Consider the following 21659-nt stretch of genomic DNA (forward strand, 5'->3'; position numbering starts at 1 on the left):
ACTTTAGGTAATTCACAAAACCTGAACCTCAGTTTCTGTAGATGCAAAATAGAGATAATAACCACTGCCCTGCCAATCTCACCAGTTTATCGTGAAGAACAAACAAAATTATTTCACAGACCTAGATGGAGGATGGCAGAGCAAGAGAGCGTGCAACAGCTACTCTTAAATCTTGGTTGTTCCTCTGCTTACCAACCAGCTCTTTGTAATGTGGATTTTAGTTACTCCTCACTGGAGGGAGTTAGGATGGCACGATGGAAATAGCATTGGACTGAATCAAGAGACCTGAGTTTTAATCCTAACTCAATCAATATGTAGACTCACACAGGTCACTGACTTTCGATTTTCTTGTCTGTAAAATGCAGATAACAAAGATTTGCAGATGGGCCTTGCAAAGTTATGAGTGTGAAATGAGATGAATATGTGAAAGTACTTTCACAGAAATAAGAATTACACACTGCAAATTCAAATAATTCCTTCGACCTACCAATTGGCATGGAAGGTATTTCCTAGTGTGCCACGACAGACCTTTCTCTTGGATTCCATTGGCTCTCCCTACTCCCTGAACCTGTTCTCATTCTCTCTCAGAATTCTTCTCTCAGGGACACTTCCAGAAGAGAAGTGTGGGGGGCAATGGTTGAGGATGGAGAAGGTAACAGGCTGTCCTTTTGAGACCTTCCCTAAAGGGGATTTCATCTCTGTCCTTCCCCTCAAAAAACCATGACACAAGTTTTGCAAAGGACAGGTTGGTTAAAGTAGGTATGGGCCTGTCAACTGTTGGCCTTTATCTAACAAAGTTTTAGTATTCTCTCCCAGCACCTTCAGGTGAGAGAGTCTAATGATTTGCATTCCTGTTAAGCACGGATGGGCTCTGGAAAATGAGACTCTCTACACAGATAGCTTCCTGCCTTCTAGAAGCTAACCATTTCAACTCCTTTTTTGAGCCATTGGTGGGAGGGTACAGGATTAACTGCCCTCCTCCAAAGCACTGTACATGCAAACAATCTATCTACTCACCTTCCAGGATTTTTGAAAAATGCTCAGGTTGCCTAGGTTCTCCCTTTTGGTCTCATCTTCTCACTTACTGAGGCAGAAACAGCTCAGGGAAGCTTCAGATTGTCCTCTGTAAACATGAGAGAAAGAGAGAGCAACTTAGCCTTTGAAGGGGGAAAAAGTGAGGGAAAGAACGAGCCAAGAAACACAAAGATCAAGAAAGTCAAGATTAAAGAATTAAGATGCAGAGTTTAAAGAGAACAGAATTCACCCAAACAAGAAGTCCAAGCCCACAACCATAGTTCCCTTTAGTAAACCAGCAATCTCTCAATCAATAAGCATTTACCAAGGAGGTACCATATGCCATGTCCTGTACTGGGTGGTGGGGATACAAAAACAAAGAAATAGAAAGAGGGAGATGGAGTGAGAGCAAGAGAGAGAGAATGAAAGAGACAGAGAAGGAGGGAGGAAGGAAGGAAGGAGCTGTCCATAATATGTAAATATCTAAAAGAATACAAAATATTTTAAAAGTGAGTACAAGGGAATTGTAAGAGGAGGAAGATTCTATCAATCAATTGACATTTATTAAGTGTGGCAGGAGCAGTGCTAAGCACTAGAATCTAAGGGCATCAGGAAGGCCTCATAAAACATACACACTCTCTGAAGCTGGGCTATGAAGAAAGCTAAGGATTCTAAGAGGTGGAGGTGAGGAAGAAGACCATTCCAGGGATGGGGAAAAACTTGTTTAAAGGCACAAGGTAGGAGATGAAACGCTTCACAGTTGCTGCAAAAAAAAAAGTATATATCTACCTTCAATATACAAGTTCGCCTCCTCATATCGCCCTAATTAAACTGTAAGGTTCCTCTTCTCCGTAGTCTATCTATTTATAACTCCCTACCTGCCCCTCCTCTTCTCTGCCCAATTCAGTATATTAAACTGGATCTGGTAGTGCCCAATGCATAGCTGTAGCTTCTACGAACCCTCTGTCCATTTTGTAAAGTTCACTTACTCAAACCAGCTGTACTCTTCAGACAAGATTGCTATGGACAACCCGGGCAACATAGAACTTCCTTTGTAATCTAAGTCAGTCTGAGAAATCAATAAATTTACTGCTTCTGATAGTTACCAAGATGTTCCCAAAGCAAACAAAACCAAATACATCCTGACACGTGGAGGATGAGTGTGCTCAGAACTGTTAGGCAAACAGAAGAGGGATTAGGACGATGGATGTAGAATTCATCAAATGCAGAATGCTTTCTTTCCCCTCTGTCTCTAGCTTCCTTCAAGGAACAGTTGAGGGGCCACTTAAGACATAAGGTCTTTCCTAATCTCCAAGTTGTTAGTGATCTTTCTCAGTCCTGAAACTTTTTACTTTGTATATCTTGGAATATACTTTGTATTTTCTTATCACTAGTAGGAACATAAGCCCTTTGAGGGCAGGGACTGTTTTGTTTTTTGTTTTCATATCACCAGACCTAGCACAGTGCCAGGGCACAGAGTAGGCGCTAAACACATTTGCTGAGTTGAATTTCATTCCACAGAACTGATTTACCTGAAACTAATTTATCTCCAACAAAATGATTGACTTGTGATTAAAGATAGTGACCTGTCTGACATTCTACTTAATGGAGAAAGCAAATCCACACCCTTCACTGGGTTCTGCCTCCTCCCGCTTTTTTTTTTTTAACCAGACACTTCTGCCAGGTTTTCAGGGACTAGAGGTAGGCGTAGTCAGTGATAAAAGACAGGGGTTGTCAAATGTACCTGTGGCTTACTTTGTCATCTGACACTACTGCTACTGGGTCACATCTGCTCCCAAAAAATTGCTGCTTTCAAACCCATCTGGCTCCACTCCTGCTTGCCTGATCATTGGCCAACCTGCTTGGGAGTGTTAAGGACTTGGAAGATGTCCACCATTCCTCTAACATCTTCACCCATCTACCTTTCACATGTATTCAAATATATACAAATTTAGGAAGCTCCTGTTTGCCAAAAAAAGAGTTTTGCTGTTTACAAAGCCCCTTCAAAAAAAATTTTTTTAAGCATTTATTAAGCATGAATTATGTGAAATACACAGAATTGAGGATATAAAGGTGAAATAATTTATAGCACGTGCCCTAAGGAATAGGACATATACCCAAACAACAACATGAGGTAGACCATGACAAATATAAAGGGAAGATCTAGACAAAAATGCTATGAGACATCTGAGAATGAATAGATCGCTTCCAGTTAGAGGACCAGGGCTCAAGGCCATACGAAGTAGGTCGCACCTGGAAAGAAAAAAGAGATTTCTGGGGAGAGGGAAGGCCGTTTTAGGCAGAAGCAATGGCACAGATCAGGGAGGGCAGACGAGGAACAAGCGGTGAATGATCCCATCTGGCAAGAATGTAGACTATATGAAGACAAGCAGCATGAGTGAAGCTTGTAGAGTATGTAAATGCCAAGATACGTAGTTTACGCTTTATTTAGTAAACAGGGTGAGACATTAAAGGTTTCAGCCATGAAGAATGGCCCAATCCAAGTAGTCTATTGTCCATATAGGTAAAGGACAGATAGGAAGATCATATGGGTAAAAGATGGATGGAAGCTATCACAACAGAGAGGTAAAAAGGGCCTAAGAAAGAAAGGAGGACACATCAGAAAGCAAAGACTGAGGGGAGGGAAATTAGGGGGGGGCAGGTAGAGCCAGGATGGTGGAATAAAGGCAAGGACTCACCTGAGGTCTCCCAAATTCCTGTGTAAATAAATAACTTTAAAATAGCACCTTGAAATGAACGCTGAAGCAGCAGAACCAACAAAAGGACGGGGTAAACAATTTTCTAGCCCAACACAACTTCTGGCAGGAAATATTTGTCTCACTGGGGTGAGAATGTAGCACAGCCCAGCACAGGCCTCCCCACAACAAGCCAGCAGCAGGCCCTGGCAGCTAATGAATTGGCTTGAGCTCTCAGCCCACAGACAGTAACGGGGCTGGACAACAGGTCAGAAGGAGATTACAAGGGACCCTGTAACTACTGGCACTGGGTGAAGGACTCTGTTGCATTGCCCATACTCAGCTCTGTGTTGCAGTCTCTGGGCAAGGAGGAGCAACAGCACATCAGAGCTTGTCACCACAGTGGGAGCAGGGACCCTGGTCACAGTTCCAGTGCAGAATAGAGTGCTCACAGACCAGAGTACAGGCCAAGAGAGCAATGACCACACCCCTCCTTAGATCTTACCACCTTGGAAGTACTGAAGACTTATAGACTCCTAAAACTAGCTCTGAAAACAGCCACACACAAAAACCTGAAGCTTAGGACAGGGCTTCCTCCACCGTGGCAGCATAATTTTAGCATTAAGTTAAAAGTGAAGAAACAGGCTGGAAAAATGAGCAAGAAACCAAAAAAGAATGTGATCACCAAAAATTACTATGGTGACAAGGAAATTCAAAACACAAACTCAGAAGACAACAAGGTGAAAATGGCTATCTCCAAAGCTCAAAGAAAAATGTGAATTGATCTCAGACACAAAGAATTACTGAAAGAATTCAAAAAGGATTTTAAAAATTAAATAAAAGAGGTAGAGGAAAAGTTGGGAAAAGAAATGAGAGGCATACAAGAAAATCATGAAAAAAGAGTCAAAAGTTTGAAAAAGAAAATATTGAAGAAAATTAACACCTAGAGAAGTCCTTAAAAAGTAAAATCAGCCAAATGGAAAAAGAGGTGCAAAAATTCACTGAAGAAAGTAATTCCTTAAAAAGTAGCATTGGGCGGGTGAAAGCTAATGACTCCATGAGACATTAAGAAGGAAGATGAGTTTCGTACACAGGGTCCAAGGCTTAACTGGAAAGGACCCCTTCAATGTGTTGAATTTAAGGTGCCGTAAGGACGTCAAGGTAGAGGCATCCATCAGAGAACTGAAAGTGTACAACTATGGCTCTGGGCAGCCATGGGGTATAAAATGGTATGTTTTAAAGCTTTAAAAAGCAAATTCAACAGTTATTCCACCCTCCATATCAGCAAGAGATGATAACTGAAACTACAGAAATGGATGATAAGAACTAAGAGGGTTAAGGACTGAGCCTTGGGACATAACAACACTTTAAGAGCCATAGAAGAATGAGTAAACCAGTGAAAGGAGACATTTAAATGGAATCCTAAAAGAACTGTGAAAATGCTATAACACTGGGATATCACAGATTGAATGTTCTGGAGGCATCTTGAACCTAACATGTCCAAAGCCCAATTCCCCTCCTTCCAAACCTCAATTTCCCAACTTTTCTATTACTCTCAAGGATGCCACCATCCCTTCCAGGTACCTAGGCTGGTAATCTCAATGTCACCTTCCACTTCTCTTTCCTACTTACCCCGCATATTCATTCTATCATCAAATCTGGTTTTTACCTCCACAATCTCTCTTATATATATATTTATATCCCCTTCTCTCTGCTCACAAAGCCATCACTCTAGTGTTGGCCTACATTACTTTTTTTTTAAAATAAGTATTTTTGGGGGTGAGGCAATCAGGGTTAAGTGACTTGCCCAGGGTCACACAGCTAAGTAAGTATCAAGTGTCTGGTCCAAGGCTGGATTTGAATTCAGATCCTCCTGACTCCAGGCCCAGTGCTCTAATTCACTGCGCCACCTAGCTGCCACCCACATTACTTTTTGCATGGAATTTTTCTATCTTGTTTCCCTGCCTCAAGTTTTTTTACCATTTTAGATCATTCTCTACTAAGCTGAAAAAACGATTTTCCTAAAGTATAAGCCTGACCATGTCACTCCCACCCCCAAACTCAATAAATTCTAGTGCCTCCCCATTACCTCCAGGATCAATTCTAAAATCCTCCGTTGGCATTTAAAGCTAACACCTCTCTAAATCTTCTTACCCTCCCAGTGTTCTTATATCTTACTCCCTCCATGCACTCTACAAATCACCTACACTGTATCTGCTATTCGTCACAATACCCTGTTCATTTGAACCGGATGCCTTATTCTTAGCTTCCCTGGCTTGCTTTCAGACAGCTCAAATTCCCACTTTCTCCCCCCCCCATTTTTAGTGAGACAATCAGTGTTAAGTGACTTGCCCAGGGTCACACAGCTAGTAAGTGTCATGTGTGTGAGGCCGGATTTGGATTCAGATCCTCCTGACTCCAAGGCTGGAGTTCTATCTACTGTACCACCTAGCTGCCCCTAAATTCCCACTTTCTGTATAAAGTCCTTCCCAGACTCCTTCTCTCCCCCACCCACTTTAAAATTACCTTCCATTTACATTGTAGGTCTTATATGTATGTAGCTATTTGTATGCTGGATCTCCCATTAGAATGGGAGCTCCTTGAGGGCAGAGACCATGTTTTTGCTTTTCTTTATATCCCCAGAGCTTTAGTATGGTTCCTGGCACACAGTAAGCACATGATAAATGTTTGTTGACTGACTATCACATATTTTCTGAAAACAATTCTATGAGTCAGGACCAATAGTTTTATCTCCATTTTATAGACAGAGAAATTGAGGCTCAGACAGGTTAAATGACTTGGACTCAATCACACAGCTAGGAGTGGCAGAGTTGGGACTCAAACCTATGTCTTCTAAAACCAAAGACTTTTCTCCACTATGTCATATTGCACATTATCTTTATGGAATTCAATGCCTGCCATCAAAATAAGTGAAATCCCCCCTCCCTCTAGACTTCATTGAAGAATTTTTAGTTGCTTAAAAATTCTGGTAGAGTTTTCAAAATCCACTCTGGAACAAAGTCAAGAATAAACCACTAATATACTCCAAACTCTAGGATATCTGTTAAAATCGAGTTGAAAGTAGGGTATTCACCAGCAAAAAACACTGACCATGTCCAACGATGCTCAGCTCCTTTGATTGTTACCTCGAACAAAGTAAGTGCTTAAGGAGTGCTCCTTGAATGGGCAGAGCTTTTGGAAGACTGGTGAGGCTAGGAAACAGAAAGAAAAGGAAGAAACTAGCTAGAGGCAGAAAAGCTGCCTAATGCCAAGCCAGAAACCTTTCCCCACTTCTCACTCCACCCCAGCACAAATAACAAAAGTAAAAGTAATAAGATGAGTTTACAGTGGCACAAGGATAATTAAGAACAGCTCACGTGTAAATAGCTTTAGAGTTCTAAAGCACTTTACATACAAGATCTATTTTGAATGTGAGGCAGGTAATACCAGTATTAAAATTTCCATCCTACAGATGAGGAAATTGAGGCCCAGGTCCAGTTAGTCACAAAGAAATTAAGTCACTTGCCTGAAGTCACACAGCTCATTATTGGTAAACACCAAAGACAAGAACCCAAAAAAATCTAAGTTCCTTTAGGGAGAAGAATGTTTTGGTTTTGTCTTTGAGTGCCCAGGATACAGGCCTATGCGGAGTAAGCACTTGCTGTTTAATTTCTCCTTAATTGATTTCCTAGCTCACTTCCCAAATAAGCTATTCTAAACCATCTCTTCCCTTCTCAAGCTTTCTATACCTTCCCTATTCTCAGCTGAGAATCTTCCCTTTTACTTACCTGAAAAATCTGAGGCCTTTCAATTTGAACTCTCATTCTCACTTCAAAACCCCCTGACACTATCTTCCATTCTCTCTTTTTCCCTAGCCTTTGACAAAGAAGTACATGTATATTTGGACCAATTCCCTCCTGTCTTCTCCAGCAGATGGCATGCTCAATACCCCATCAAATCTTCAACATCTCCCTATGAACTGGGCCTTCAAACATGCCCAAGTCTCTCTCATCCTTAAAAAAATCTTCTCAGAAAGCAAAACAGAACTTCCAAGGAAGCAAAGAAAAGATGGACAGCTCTGAACACCATGCATTATTTATTATATAGACTTTCTTGAAATGAAATTTTTTGTTGTGTATTTTGAATCCTCTCTTCCATTCTGCTATGCACATGGCAATGTTTTTTTTTCTTTTCTTATTTTGTATTTAAGTGTTAATATTTAAGTTTACGTTTTCTTCTTTTCTTATTGTGTATTTAAGTTTAAAATAAATTAATTTTTAAAAATGTTCACTAGACCCTACAACTGAAACTGCTCTCTCCAATTATCAATTATCTCTGAATTGCCAGACCTGATTGCCTTTTCTCAGTCCTAATCCTTTTTCACCTCGTTGCTCCATTTGACACTGACGAAGACCCTCTCTACTGAATATTCTCTACTCTCTGGGCTTTTGTGCCACTGTTTTCTCCTGATTCTCTTACCTGTCTGATCACTCTTTTTCAGTCTCTTTCGCTGGTTCATCATTTACATTATTCTCTTTAACTATAGGTGTTCCCCATGATTCTGTCATAGGTCCTCTTCTTTTCAGTCTCTACACATTCTTTCTTGGTAATTTTCATCAGCTCCCATGATTTAACTATTATTCCCACACAGATGATTCACTGGCCCATACCCACATCACCAATTATCTATTGGATATTTCAAACTGGATGCTCTAGTGACATCTTAAACTCAACATGTCCAAAAGCATTATCTTTCCCTTCAAACCCTCCCATTCCAAATTTCTCTTTTTTCTGTTGGTGACACCATCTTTCCAGGCTACCATGTTCATAAACTCAGCATTGTCCTCAACTCTTCACTTTCTCTCGCCCTATGTATCTAATTAGTTGCCAAATCTTGCCAGATCTGCCTTCCAAACAACTCTCACATCTGACCCATTTTCTTTACTCATACAGCTATCTTCTTTTTTTTCTCAATGATAAATTTTTACTTTTCAATCTTTAAAAGTTCTTAGATTCTTGGTTCATAACCATCAAGACCTTTCTACTTTTGTGCCCGTTTCATCTCCTGAAGGTTTTCTAGAGCCACCACCTTCACCATGCAGTTCCATTACCTTTCCCAATTCAGATTTGGGCTTCTTGAGCATCTTGACTTTTTTGGACAAATACACCATGGAGAGGGTAGATGGACTGGCAAGCCTTTTTTATGTCTTTTCCAATGCTGTCTGCAATTAGTTTATTGATGACTTCTTTCAAGTCATTTGTCTGCATCTCTCAGGTCATGATCTCCATGATTTTCTTACGAAATTTGACAGACCTGTTGGTGCTAGGTATAACAGTTCTTATGGATCTGGTTGTTGTGCTTTTTGGTAAAACCAACACAAAAGAGGCAGAGCAAGTACCCATCTGTAGTTCTGACATCAACATGGGCTTCAATCATGATCTGTCACTTTTTGACCATGGAGCACATCTTGTCCTGGGTAAGGCCCATTCCATGGAAATTAGTCAAACAATTTTTACCCTGAACATCTTCAATAATTAACTTGAATTTAAGAAAAGCAACCTTATGATTCTGCAGATCAGCAAGGCTCACTTCAAAAACTTGACCCTTGAGACCATCAGAGACAATTTTTGTTCCTTGGGTCCTTGTACCCAGTGTCTTGCCAATATTGCAAATGTTGAACATAGCTGGTGCTTTTACATCATACCAATCCTTCTTTGAAAATGGATCAACCACTTTCTTCTTGACTCCTTTTTTGCCGCCTTCAGTGAGGTGCCTGCTCTTGCTCACCGCCATGATCCCACTCTCCAGCTATCTTCTTAGTTCTGGCCCTCATTCCTCTCACCTAAATTATTTCAACTGCCCCCAATTGGTTCCCTTGCCTCAAATCTCTCCCCATTACAGCTGATTCTTATACACTGCTGCCAATATAATTTTCCTTAAGTGCAGATCTGACCAAGTGACTCCATTCAACCAATTCCAGTGGTAACCTGTTGCCTCTAGGATAAAATATATATTCCTCTGTTTTGATTTTAAAGCCATATATGATCTGACCCCAACCTATTTTTCCAGCCTCAAAGGACATTTCTCTTATTCCTCAGGTACTGTGCTAGGCATCAGGGGTACAAATCTGCAATCCAGCCAACTTGGTCTTCTCTGTTTCTCAAACAAAACTACCCTCCCATCTTTGTGCTGTCCATCCCTCAAGCTTGGAACATACTCCTTCCTTACCTCCACCACATAATGTCCCTTTCTTACTCAAGCACCATTTTCTGAAGAAAGGCTTTCCTGATCCCCATAATTGCTACTGTGTTCCCTCCCAAACTACCTTGTGCTTACTTTGTACACATTTGCATTTCTACACACACACAACACACACACACACACACACACACTTTTTTTTTTACCAAATGAGACAATATTTGTAAAGCACTTAGCACACAGCAGTCACTATAAATGCTTCTCCTCCCCTCATCCCCCCATATGAGTACTTCATGTCTCCTCCACTAGAATGTAAGCTCTTTGGCAAGTAATAATAGTTTTACTCTCTGTACTTACTATTTCTAGAAGCTAGAATACTACCTAGCACATACTAGGAACTGAATATGTGTAGGCTGATTGACACTTATTAAACTGAATTGACACTAGGTCTCGAGTATCCCAGATCAAAGTTCTAGGAGTCAGTCACCCTGTCCAAAAGGACAAGTTGCCATGAATTTTTTATCTGGAAGAGATTAGCCAATAGCTGGGATTTACACAAAGGTATCCAGCTGGCCCTACCTCTTGGCCTCTATCTGAGCTCCGAGTTGGAGCTCCTGACCAACTGGTCAGTGTGGCTTTTAATTTATTTATAAGCTTTATAGGGGGAGGAGTTTACTAAAGCTGCTTTCTTAATTGTATTTAAGCCTATTAGTATAATGAAAACCTGAAAAAATCCAAGTCAATGATTTTGCTCAAGAACTATACTATAAATGTCCTTTTTGCTCCAGTAAGAAAGGAAATTCATGCTTAGAAAGTAGATGTAATGAGTCAGCACAAGTGAGTAACAAAAAGACTGGGGGTAGGGAACCTAAGCTCTAGATCTGGCTCTGCCACTCACTTCCTCTGTGACCCTGGACAAATCACTTAACCTTCCTGAGCCTTACTTTTTTTCCCTGTTTTCACAGGGTTGTACCTTAGAGGCCATCTGGCCAACTTAAGGGTGAATCTCCTTGACAGAAACCAATTAATGAGCTGGTACAATGGTCAAAATCAAACATGACACATTTTAAAATGTATTCATCTATAGTCTTATATCTGAGTTAAAAAATAGAATGCCCAAATACAAAATACAAGAGTTGGCTAGATAGTGGTTCAGTCATTCAGCCAATAAGCATTTACTAAATGATTATTATTTGCCAGGCATTGTGCTAAGCACCAGGGGTTCAAAGAAAGGGACAAAAAAAACCAAACCAGTCCTTTCCCTCAAAAATCTCACATTCTAACGGTCTAACAGAGGTGGGGGGAGGGAGAAACAAACATGAAAATAACTTGATACAGAGAGCAGACAGAAGGCACTAGCAGCCTGTGGGGGACCAGAAAAGACCTGCAAAAGGTGGGATTTGAGTTGAATCTTGAAGGAAGCTAAAGAAGCTAAGAGGGAGCATGCTAGAGTAGCTGGATTTTAGAGTTTATGGAGGGGAATGCCTCCTGCATTTCTTTCTGCCTCTTAGAATCCCCTAGTTTCTTTCAAGGCTCTATTCATCTGTCATCTTTTTCTTTCCCAATCCCAAATTTGTTTTGCTTGGCTATCCATGTTTTAATAGGGGTTTTATTTTTCTTGCTTTCTCAAAAATGGGGGAGTGGGAAGAGATGGAAGGGAACGAATGCAGACTTGAAAATAAAATTGAATTTAAAAAACAGAAGGTAGTGATATTTAGCATTTCAAGGCTTGTCATGTGGAAATGGGAATGGGTTTATTCCCCTTGGGCCTTGAGGGTAAAACCAGAAGAGCTGCCTAGAATTGAAATAAGCTGCTTTCAAGTGGTCTGATGACCATCTGACCAAGCTGGAAGGAACTTCAAAGCCCACCTAGTCTAATCCCCTCACAAGCAAAGAGAGGCCTAGGAAAGTAAAATGACTTGCCCAAGGTCACTCAGGCGGTGAGCCTCAGAGGCAGGACTTGAACCCTCTGACTCCAGAGGCAAGGTTCCTTCCCTAGTACCAAATATCCAGTTGACGGTGAAGAGGAGATTCATGTTTGAGTTAAGGGATGGGCTACCTGTTTCCCCCCACTGCTAGTCCCTTTCCTCTGAGATTACCTTCTACCTGTTCTCTATATCTTGTATGTACATAGCTATTTGCATGCTTCCCTCACTGGACTTTTTCCCTGAAGGAAGAGACTGTGCTTTTGCCTTCTGTGATGTCTTCAGCTCTTTGCTTAGTGCCTGACATAGTAAGCATAGTAAGCACTTGCTAAATACTTGTGACCCTAGATGAATGCTGATTCTAGGAACTTATGATTTTTTAAAATTCAATTTTATTTTCACTTCTGAATTCTCTCCCCACCCCCACTTCCTCCTCCCCATCTATTGGGAAAGAAAAACAAAACCCATTACAAATATGTAGAGTCAAGGAAAACAAATGCCTGCATTAGCCACGTTGTGTGTGTGTGTGTGTGTGTGTGTGTGTGTGTGTGTGTGTGTGCGCGCGCACGCATCACAAATGCCTGCATTAGCCACGTTGTGTGTGTGTGTGTGTGTGCGCGCGTGCATCACACGCGCGTTCCCACTCTCTAAGTCCATCAGTTCTCTGTGTGGAGGTGGATGACACATATTTAATCACGAGTCCTCTGGATTTAAGGTTGGTTGCTGTGTTGATAAAATTAGGAGCCTATGATTTTATGGACAATGATCAACTACTTCCTGAGAGGCAAAGGATTTCAAGGACAGGTCTCATCAAAAGGTAAAGTAACTGGACAATAGAGAGATATTCCCTGTTCTTCCAAAAGTGAGAATACAAAGACCTTCTCAGTACATAAGCTGCTAGTTTCTGGTTCCCAGGGAATTTGCAAAGGACCCGTCTCCTTGGGGAATTTAAATGCATCAAGCCAAGTGAGTCCCTTGTGCCCTGATATTTCTCTTGGTCCCAAGTATTAAGTATAGGACAGATCATCTAAGGGATTTGTAAAGCTAAAGGGAGTTAGGGAGATTATCTGAATTAGTACATTGTCACCATTTGGTCCAATTATCCCGAGAGAAGACGTGGTCTCTTGATCTTTACAGGGGCAAAAAAAAAGTAAGATGGGTAATACTGTGTTTTATTTAACTTTTTGTGAACTTTCCACGTGGTCATGCCTTGCCTCCCCAAATGGTAAGCCCCTTAAGAATAGGCTGCCTCAAGTAGCAGCCATAATAGTGCCTCAAACATTTTGGGGGTTTTTTGTTTTGTTTTGTTTTTGGCTAGGCAACGGGGTTAAGTGACTTGCCCAGGGTCACACAGCTAATAAGTGTCAAGTGTCTGAGGCTGGATTTGAACTCCGGTCCTCCTGACTACAGGGCTGGTGCTCTATCCACCGTGCCCCCTAGCTCCCACATACCTTAAACATTTTTACAGTTTTTGCAGAAATATGCTGTGGACCAAATTCAGGAATGAGGGAAATGACTATCTATTGGCTTGCACCAGTACCTCCTGGGCTATTCACATGTCCAGTAAGAAAACCCAAAGCAATGAATCTTTGCTTTCTGTTGGGGAAAAAAAGTCACTGGGATTTATTGTCTCATCCCAGAGTATTTCCCTAGCTCTTCTGCCCATATGGCAAACATCATAAGGGCTCAATAAATACTTGTTTATTGATTGCGCCAAGCACGGCACTTTACACATAGTAGGCATCAGTAAATGTTTGTTCAATTGAACTGATGATGGCCTACCTGGGCAATATGGCAGGAAGGCTAACCCCTTCCACAATTGTCTTTTCTTATAATCCTTTGGGGTAAAAATGTTTGGGGAAAAAAAAAATCCAACCCAACCTCACTGAACTAGAATAGGGACTAGTACTACCTTAACTCTTTTTTTTCTTTCTTTCTTTCTTTTTTTTTTTGGTGAGGCGATTGGGGTTAAGTGACTTGCCCAGGGTCACACAGCTAGTCAGTGTTATGTGTCTGGATTTGAACTCAGGTCCTCCTGACTCCAAGGCCAGAGCTCTATTGGCTGCACCACCTAGCTGCCCCCCACCTTAACTCTTCCTACTGTTTCCCAACTTAACACATCTAGATTCAGCATCTCAGAATTGTGGGTTAAGATTATGGAGTGTGAGTGGAGGTTATGCTATAAAGAACTCCTTTGTGGAAAAGGATTCAACCCTACTGCCCTTCTACAACTCCTCTCTGTCATGACCCTGTCTTACACTTCCCATAATAATACTAGCTTTATAAAGCTCTTTTTATCCTCCCAACAGTCCTGTGAGGCAGTTGTTCTTATTAATCCTAGCCCATTTTACAAAGGAAGCAACTGAGGCAACGAGAGGTTAAATGACTTGTCCAGGGTCACACAACTAATACGTACCTGATGCCGGAATTCCAACTCGGTCTTCTTGACTCCAAGTCCTGGGCTCTATCCACTGCAACACCTATGCACTACAGTTTCAATGGGATTCTGGGCCAAGCTTCTTTGGCTCCCTGGCCCACTCAGCTGAGCCAGCTCTTTTTGGCAACATGCTCCTCAATGGGCCAAGTCTTCCATTTTTACTTTGGCAATTAATTACACTTAGCATTTCCTAGGAACAAATAAGTCATTTCTCCTTATACTGCTAGTATCAAGACACACAAACTCATACATTCAGCTCTAATACATATCTCTCTTCCCCCTTAACCACCCCTCCCCCAAATAACCCAGCCACCTCTCTGCTGGTTTCTGCTGTGACTTCAGGGCGGATTAACCCCTGAGTTTTAGCTATCAGGCAGGGCCCTCTGGCCACCTGAGAGCCAGAGGATTAAGTTAAGCACAATGTGGGTCACTGATAGGAAAAGGCGAATGGGGGTGATCAGAAGTCTAATCTAGAAGTTGAAGAGGTCCTTAAAACAAAGATATGGACAATTCAAAGGTAGCCAGCCATCCACACAGTGGAAATGGGAAGTAGGAGTGGAGGGAGGAAGGCAGGGGTTGTCAAAATTTCCTAGACTACAGCAGGAATTGTTTCTTCCCAGCTGTTGTAGGTGGTGGGGCTCAGTGCTATCCATCCTCCCCCCCTTAAAATGAATGCAACATCTCTCACTGGATTCTGAGTCAAAAACCCAGAGCATGAATACCAGCTGTACTATTTGTGTAACCTTAGGCAAATTGCTCCACCCCTCAGCCTCAGTTTCTTCATCTGCAAAATGAAGGGGTTGGTCTTGACGGTCTCTTCCAGCTCTGAGTCCTATAGTCTTATTATTAAGGCTGAAATCTTACACCAAAAAAAAAATGTTCAGCCTATTTATTAAATGTGTTTACATTTTAATTCCCAAAGTCAAATGAATAATCTTCTGACTTAATTCTGGACACTAGGAAATGAAAGCATATTTACATTTTCCCAGTGAGTTCCTCTATTTACATGGAGGGGCTAGATTCAATAAATATTTTTACGTATTAATCAACGCCTATAATCTAGTCAACAAGCATTTAGTAAAGGTCTTAACATGTGCTAGGCACAGCGCAAAACAATGAGGATGCAAAGAAGGGCAAAAGACACAGTCCATGCTCTGGAGGACTTCACAGTCTAATGAAGGACACTACAGGCAAACAACTATATAAAAACAAGAGATATACTGAGAAGGCACTTGCATGAAAGGGAATCAGCAAAGGCTTCTTGAAGAAGTAGGATTTTAGCTGTGACTTGAAGGAAGTCAGGAATGGAGATGAGGAGAAAGAGAATTTCAGGCATGGGGTGGGAACTAGTGATAATAAAACAGACGATACTAAACAGTTAGCCTTGAAAAGAGAAACACAAATACAAGTAATATTTACGAATTTACTTGTTAGTCTCCTACTATAGACGCTAGTCATCATGAGGACAAATCAAACACGGCAGCTTAAACAGTGTGAAGTTGTATAAAAATGGTGGGCTTGGAGTTAGGATCGAATATGAATTCTAATCCTGCGTCATAAGAAAGTCACTTATATCTCTGAATCTCAGTCTCAATCACTTATAAAATGGGGATGATAATACATTAACTATTTACCTTAAAGATTTGTCATGAGGAAAGTGCCACATACACCTTAAAAAAAGGTATATAAGTGTGAGTTATTACTATTACCCTGGAAACCATCTGCCCATCCAGATCCAGCTAGAAGACAATGCAGCGAAAGCCATCTAAGAGTAACAACCTCATTCCATAATGCACGATCACTTTCTACTTGGCATTCTCCCATTTTAACAATTTTGTGCGTGTGCCAACTCACGTACATATGTGTATGTGTGTACATATGTACACAGATATATACGCGTGTGTATTATAGGCATGTATGTGCATATGTATGTATTATAGGTACATGTGTACATATATGTGTATATACATATACATATACAATATACTTATATTTATATGTGTATATGTATATATACATTTTTTTAAAGAATAGAATAGATTAATTTACAATTAACACAACTCAGTTTCCAAGGTCAATACCCACTAACTTAGATTCAGCTCTAGTGGCCTGACCAGCAAGGCAGATTATTAATGTAAGTCCACAAAGCAATCTGTCTGATGAATGTAAAAAGGCTCAAGGCATATTTATTTTTCAAAGGAAGCTGAGTCCTATCTATCTTGTTGGTAAAGTAGCAAAAGAAATAACAGACCCTGCTCAGTGGTGATACAGTATCCTAGACCATTCTCATTCAGTTTCCATCATGTGTCACCCAGCCATAAAAGTGACAAGTGAATAAGGTCTCAGCCAAGGGACAGGGCTGTCAGCCCTCTTTTTTTTTTTCAATGCTCCCCAAAATAACTTGGGCAGAGCTCTATTTATATCACCCAAGTGTAAAATGAAAACTGCCCCATTTCAGAGCAGAAAGCTGAAAGCCTGCAAACCCCACAGGCCATACTCTCCACCCTAGCATTCTAGCACTCCCCAAATGAAAAGAAAGATGAGATGCTGGAAGAATTCCAAGGCTTTTAACAACTCACTTAATGAAAACCCCCATTAGAATGCATGGCAAAGACCCACACCATTATAGAGTAGTCATTTGCTGAATGTGCCAAAAAAGAAGGTGGGGGTGGGGTGGGGAATAAATCGATCAGTGCTGCCCCTGGACCACAGCACTTATGTTTCAAAAATATATTTCCCAAGGTCCTCAGGTAAATTAAGACCACTCTTATCCCCTAGATAAGGGGATCTCAGCTCTGAATCTGAGTTCTGCCAACAAGGACTTCTTCCTGTTTTCTTTTGCTTAACCCTATGCTCCCTTTCTTAAGGGGTTTTGGCCACCCAGACACTAGGGAGACAAGAGTGGAACCAGCCAGCACAGGATTTAAAATCAGAAGGCTCTGGGTTCAAGTCCTGATGCCAATGTTTCCTAGCTGTATGTTCTTAGACAAGTCATTTCTCTGACACTGAGTTCCCTCACCCTTAAAGTGGGGATTACAATTCTTGCCCTACTTACCTTACAGAGTTGTTACAGAGTAAGTAAACCTCCGTGCTATGTAAAAGAGGGGATACTATAAGAGGTGACTAGGGCCAGCCCTAGCTACTCTAACACAAAAAGTCAAACATCAAGAGTCCGTGAGATTCGAGGGGCACAGGCTTCTTTAACTTATGCCTGCAGAGTGGTTGTGAATTAAACTAGTTCTGATTAGCCCCAAAAGCAGAATTGTAAAGCACTCAGTACAGTGTCTGATGCATAGTAAGGCTACATAAATATTGGCTATATTGGCTATATAGGAACAAGCGGTGGAAAAGGTATAGAGGAAAGACCCCACCCCCACTCCCTTTCTTAGAGCCCGGTTTCCAATCCCACCACTTGGGATGAGCACTGGTGTGGCTGTGGGGAAATCAGTTAACCTCCCTAGGCCTTAATTTCCTCATCTACACCATGATGGAGCAGGTCTAGATGACCTCCGAGGTTTCTTTCTGTTCCAGAGTGATGGTCCTATGATTTCACAGGGATTTTTGCCAGATAGGAGGAGAAACAAAATTCTTCCTAGTGCTGTTCTGAAGATAAAACTGGGGCTGCCTTGACAGGCAGAGGGTCTTCTGACCATATTAATAGCTAACATCTTAGATACGTTAAGTTCCTCGACAATGACTATTTTCAATTCAATCTTCATATACCCAAAGTCTCACACAAAGTAGGCACTTCATAAATGTTAGCCAGATTGGACTGGATTAGAGTGAATTAGTTTATCAGCTCAATTTCCCCTAGGAACGGGGGAGGCACCCATGGGGAGTCATGGGAACTGGAGGAAGTGAAAGGAGGCGGGGTCAGGCAGAGGGTGCTAAAGACAGACCGAGTTCACAATTTTCCCAAGGCCTGCACTCTTGGGCTTTCCTGCTCTGTCCTCTGACCCTGCTGTACAAACTGTGCCTTTCTTTAAAAATCAAAACAAACAAAAGCCAATATTAAAGCCCAGCCCCTAGGAGTAACAGAAAGAAAGAAAAAAATCCCTGTACTGATCACTCAGGTGGGGAAGAATGAAATCTCTGCTGAGTTGCAGTCATATGCATGCCAGCCAGGTAACACCTGATCTCATTACTTTAGCAGAGCCTCGACCCACCTGGTCATTTCAAATAGACACCTAATTGTATCCATTTACCTTACCTTAGCTAAGGCCAAATTAAGCCCTAAATTAAATAACTTAATGGCCATATTTCTTTCCCCTAAATTGCCACAAAACTAGTCTTTTAAAAATTAGATTTCAATTTTTATCTTAGGGGAGGAAATCCTATTTATATACTGATGTTATACTGATAGTCTCTGACAATACATTGTCAAGTTGGCAAAGTTCTTTCCCAATCCTTTTCAGGCTGTGACATGTGTACATCTGGATGTGCCGGGGGCACAGGGAGGGAGAGAGAGAGAGGGAGGGAGAGAGAGAGAGAGAGAGAGAGAGAGAGAGAGAGAGAGAGAGAGAGAGAGAGAGAGAGAGAGTGTGTGTGTGTGTGTGTGTGTGTGTGTGAGAGTGTGTGTGTGTCCCAGCAAGGAGGCCTGTCAACAGAACCAAGAGATCCTGCAGTTTGCTTTTTGTGCTGTTCTACCTGTCTTGTCTCTTTTAGAATTTTCCATGGAAAATGTCAGAGAATGTTAGTGCTGGAAGGGATCTTAGAAGTAGCCAACATCTAAATCCTATACCCATTCCTCCCTAATCTTTGTTTCCTGTGTAGTGGAAATATCACTGGATTGAAAATCAGAAGATCTGGGTCTAATTCCTGTTTTTCCTATGTATGTGACATTGGGCAAGTCAATGTACTTCTCTAGGCCTCCATTTCTTCATCTGAACTACAAGAAAATTGGATTAGATGAACTTTAAGATCCTTTGCAGATCTAAATCCCATAGTCCTACTTAATGGCTTTAGCCCCTTCATCACACAATGGCAGAGCGGGGACTAGAACCCAGGCCTTCCAATTCCAAGTCCAGGGCTCTGTCCTACAAATTGGCTGATCTCTTGGCCCATTGCTCAGGGCTTTGCTCAGCTATCACGGTTTGGATTTGTTTGAGCAGAAATTTCAAAGACCCAAGGGAGTGAATCTGTAATGGTGGATGGCCTTTGAGGCATTAGTGGGGAGAAAATTAGGGGCAGGGGCACTTTCTGATCTCCACAAATTATTTCAGGAGAAGAAACTCTGCTTTCAGCCTGATTCCCTTCCACTGACCAAATATATACATAATATACATATACCTCTGATCCCCTCTAGACTGTAGCAATCATTATCTCTACCTTGTACCCACCAGGTACCAATCTGCAAGGGGAAAGATAAGACCTAGGAAATCATAATGCACCAAGGACACTTTCATGGACCCCAAAATGTAATTCATGAAACCAAGGACGGGGTTCATGACCTCACATCAGATGTGCCCAGACTCAGGATACTGCAAAAACAAAAGTAACATGAAGTCCAAAGTTTTGTGGGTAATCTGTCACAAAAGTGCTGTTTTCACACATCACCCTCCCCCCAAGTCACAGAGGATAAGATGAAAACTGGACTTCAGAGAAAAATGTGCCACAAAAACATCACAAATGCAGGGCAGAGCACAAATTTGAAGTGCACACCAAAAAATACAAACAAATACCCTGCAATGGCACTTTCCTCTGAGTTCTACAATATGAAGGCAAGTAGCCATCTCCCCAGACCCTGGAAAGAAAGGCATTTGGGGGGATGGGGAAGCTGTCATAAATCACAGCTCACAAGGAGAGCCCTGGAGACTCCAGGAACTTGCTGCTCTCTCCTGTCACTGACAGCTGTCCCCTCCATCTCCTCGCCCCACCCCCTCAAGAACCCTCAGCGCCAGCAGAGCCCTGAGGGCCCAGCAGAGAAGTCCAGGGACCACGCAGCAGCTGCTTTTCTTTATGGGGGATTATTATGCTCTGCTGCCACTTCCATATGGATGGCTGGAGAGGATTTGGGAGAGAAGAAAGGAAAGAAAGAGGGGAGAGGATGGTTTTCCAACAATCCTACATCAAAGCCGCTCCCTGCCCATCTGCAGGAGGTCACGCAGGCAGGTGTGCACCCAGACCTACAGGAATCGGGACACACACTTTTACACACAATGTGCAAACGCATGTAAACATATTGTACACAACACCACACGCACGTGCACATACACACAAGCACCCGCACATCTACAATCCAGGCACATCGCGGGTCTCTAGAGACTTGGTTCTTTCAAGGCCTCAGAGAAACGCCGCTCTGGGCAAGGGGGTCACCCCCGGATGTTACTCCAGCACACACGCTCTCCTCCCAGCCCATGCTGAGCACACACAGCACATCCCTCCTTTCTTAGCCGGCGGGGGGAGGGGGGAAGGAGAAAGGAGGAAAGGAGAGGAAACCTAGAACTTCTCCAACCATCCACCCTCCCGCGCCCCTAAATCTAAATTCTGACCCCAAGGGGTGGGGCAGGGCTGGGCTGCAGCGGCGGGCTGGGATGGGGGGTTGCAATCTCTTCTCTTGATCTCCACCCCCCCGCCACCCCCCGCCCCACCCGGGTCAGGGGCCAGTATCAGAGCCGGCCACAGCATCCCTCTTCTCCCCAACGCGGGGCCAAGGGCGGGGACGCGGAGATATGGACGGGGAGCTGGGGACCGGGAATCCAGGACCCTCAGGTATCCCACCTAAGCCCCAGGGCCCCCCGATCCCCACCGGCTCGGCTCAGAGAAGCCGAAGCCGTCCCTTTCCTCCCCTTCGCTCCTCTCGCCTCTTACCTCGCAGCCGGCGGGGAGGCGGAGACGGTGGCTCCTCCACAGGTGCCCGAGAGGCTGCAGCCCAGGCAAGATGGAGCCGGGGGCAGGGGGATGGAGAGGATGTGGGGGTGGAGGTGAAGGGAGGCTGAAGCTAATCCTGGAGCCCCAGACAGGGCTGTCCGCCGCCGCGCCACCACCGCAACTCAGCCCTCCTGGGACTGAGCTGGGAGGTGGGGCTGGGCCGGGCCCGGCTGGCGACAGCGGAGGGAGGAGGAGGGGAAGGGGAGGGGGCAGAGGAGGGGAGAGGGGGGAAACGGAGAGGAGGGGGCGGGGAGTCGGGCCCAGAGCCGCCCACTGCTGCCTCACCTGGGGCCCCGCCCCCTGCCCGCTCCTCTCGCCTGGGGCCGCGAGTACTGCCCTGCCCTCCGCCAGCCGCTGCCCCTTGCCCCCTTTGCCCCATCTCCAGCAGCCCAGCCCCGCCTCCTTCCCTCTTTATCCTGGCCTCGCTTTTCCCTGTCCATTACTGTCCCCTTCCCCTCCCCTCTTCCTTCCCGGTCCCCCCTCCCTCTAGCCTCCTCTCTCTCTCTCCCTCTCTCTCC

The 21659-nt window shown here is 43.1% G+C and overlaps 1 protein-coding gene and 1 pseudogene across 9 annotated transcripts in view; both read right to left on the minus strand.

The window, feature by feature from the left end:
• The window catches only part of GPRIN2 (G protein regulated inducer of neurite outgrowth 2), a 50520-nt gene extending 29084 nt beyond the window's left edge, over positions 1-21436 (minus strand). For all 9 annotated transcript variants that reach the window (XM_078150917.1, XM_078150914.1, XM_078150912.1 and 6 more), the window contains exons 1-2: positions 21082-21436; positions 1018-1123 (exon numbers count right to left, since the gene is read on the minus strand). The gene's annotated coding sequence lies outside the window, so the exon portion shown is untranslated. The remainder of the gene's footprint in view (positions 1-1017; positions 1124-21081) is intronic.
• Positions 9154-9519, minus strand: LOC110215465 (small ribosomal subunit protein eS1 pseudogene; annotated as a pseudogene).
• Positions 21437-21659: the final 223 nt, after the last annotated feature.

This window comes from Phascolarctos cinereus, unplaced genomic scaffold (assembly GCF_003287225.1).
Source record: "Phascolarctos cinereus isolate Bilbo 61053 unplaced genomic scaffold, phaCin_HiC Scaffold_3;HRSCAF=262, whole genome shotgun sequence".
Lineage (NCBI taxonomy): Eukaryota > Metazoa > Chordata > Mammalia > Diprotodontia > Phascolarctidae > Phascolarctos > Phascolarctos cinereus.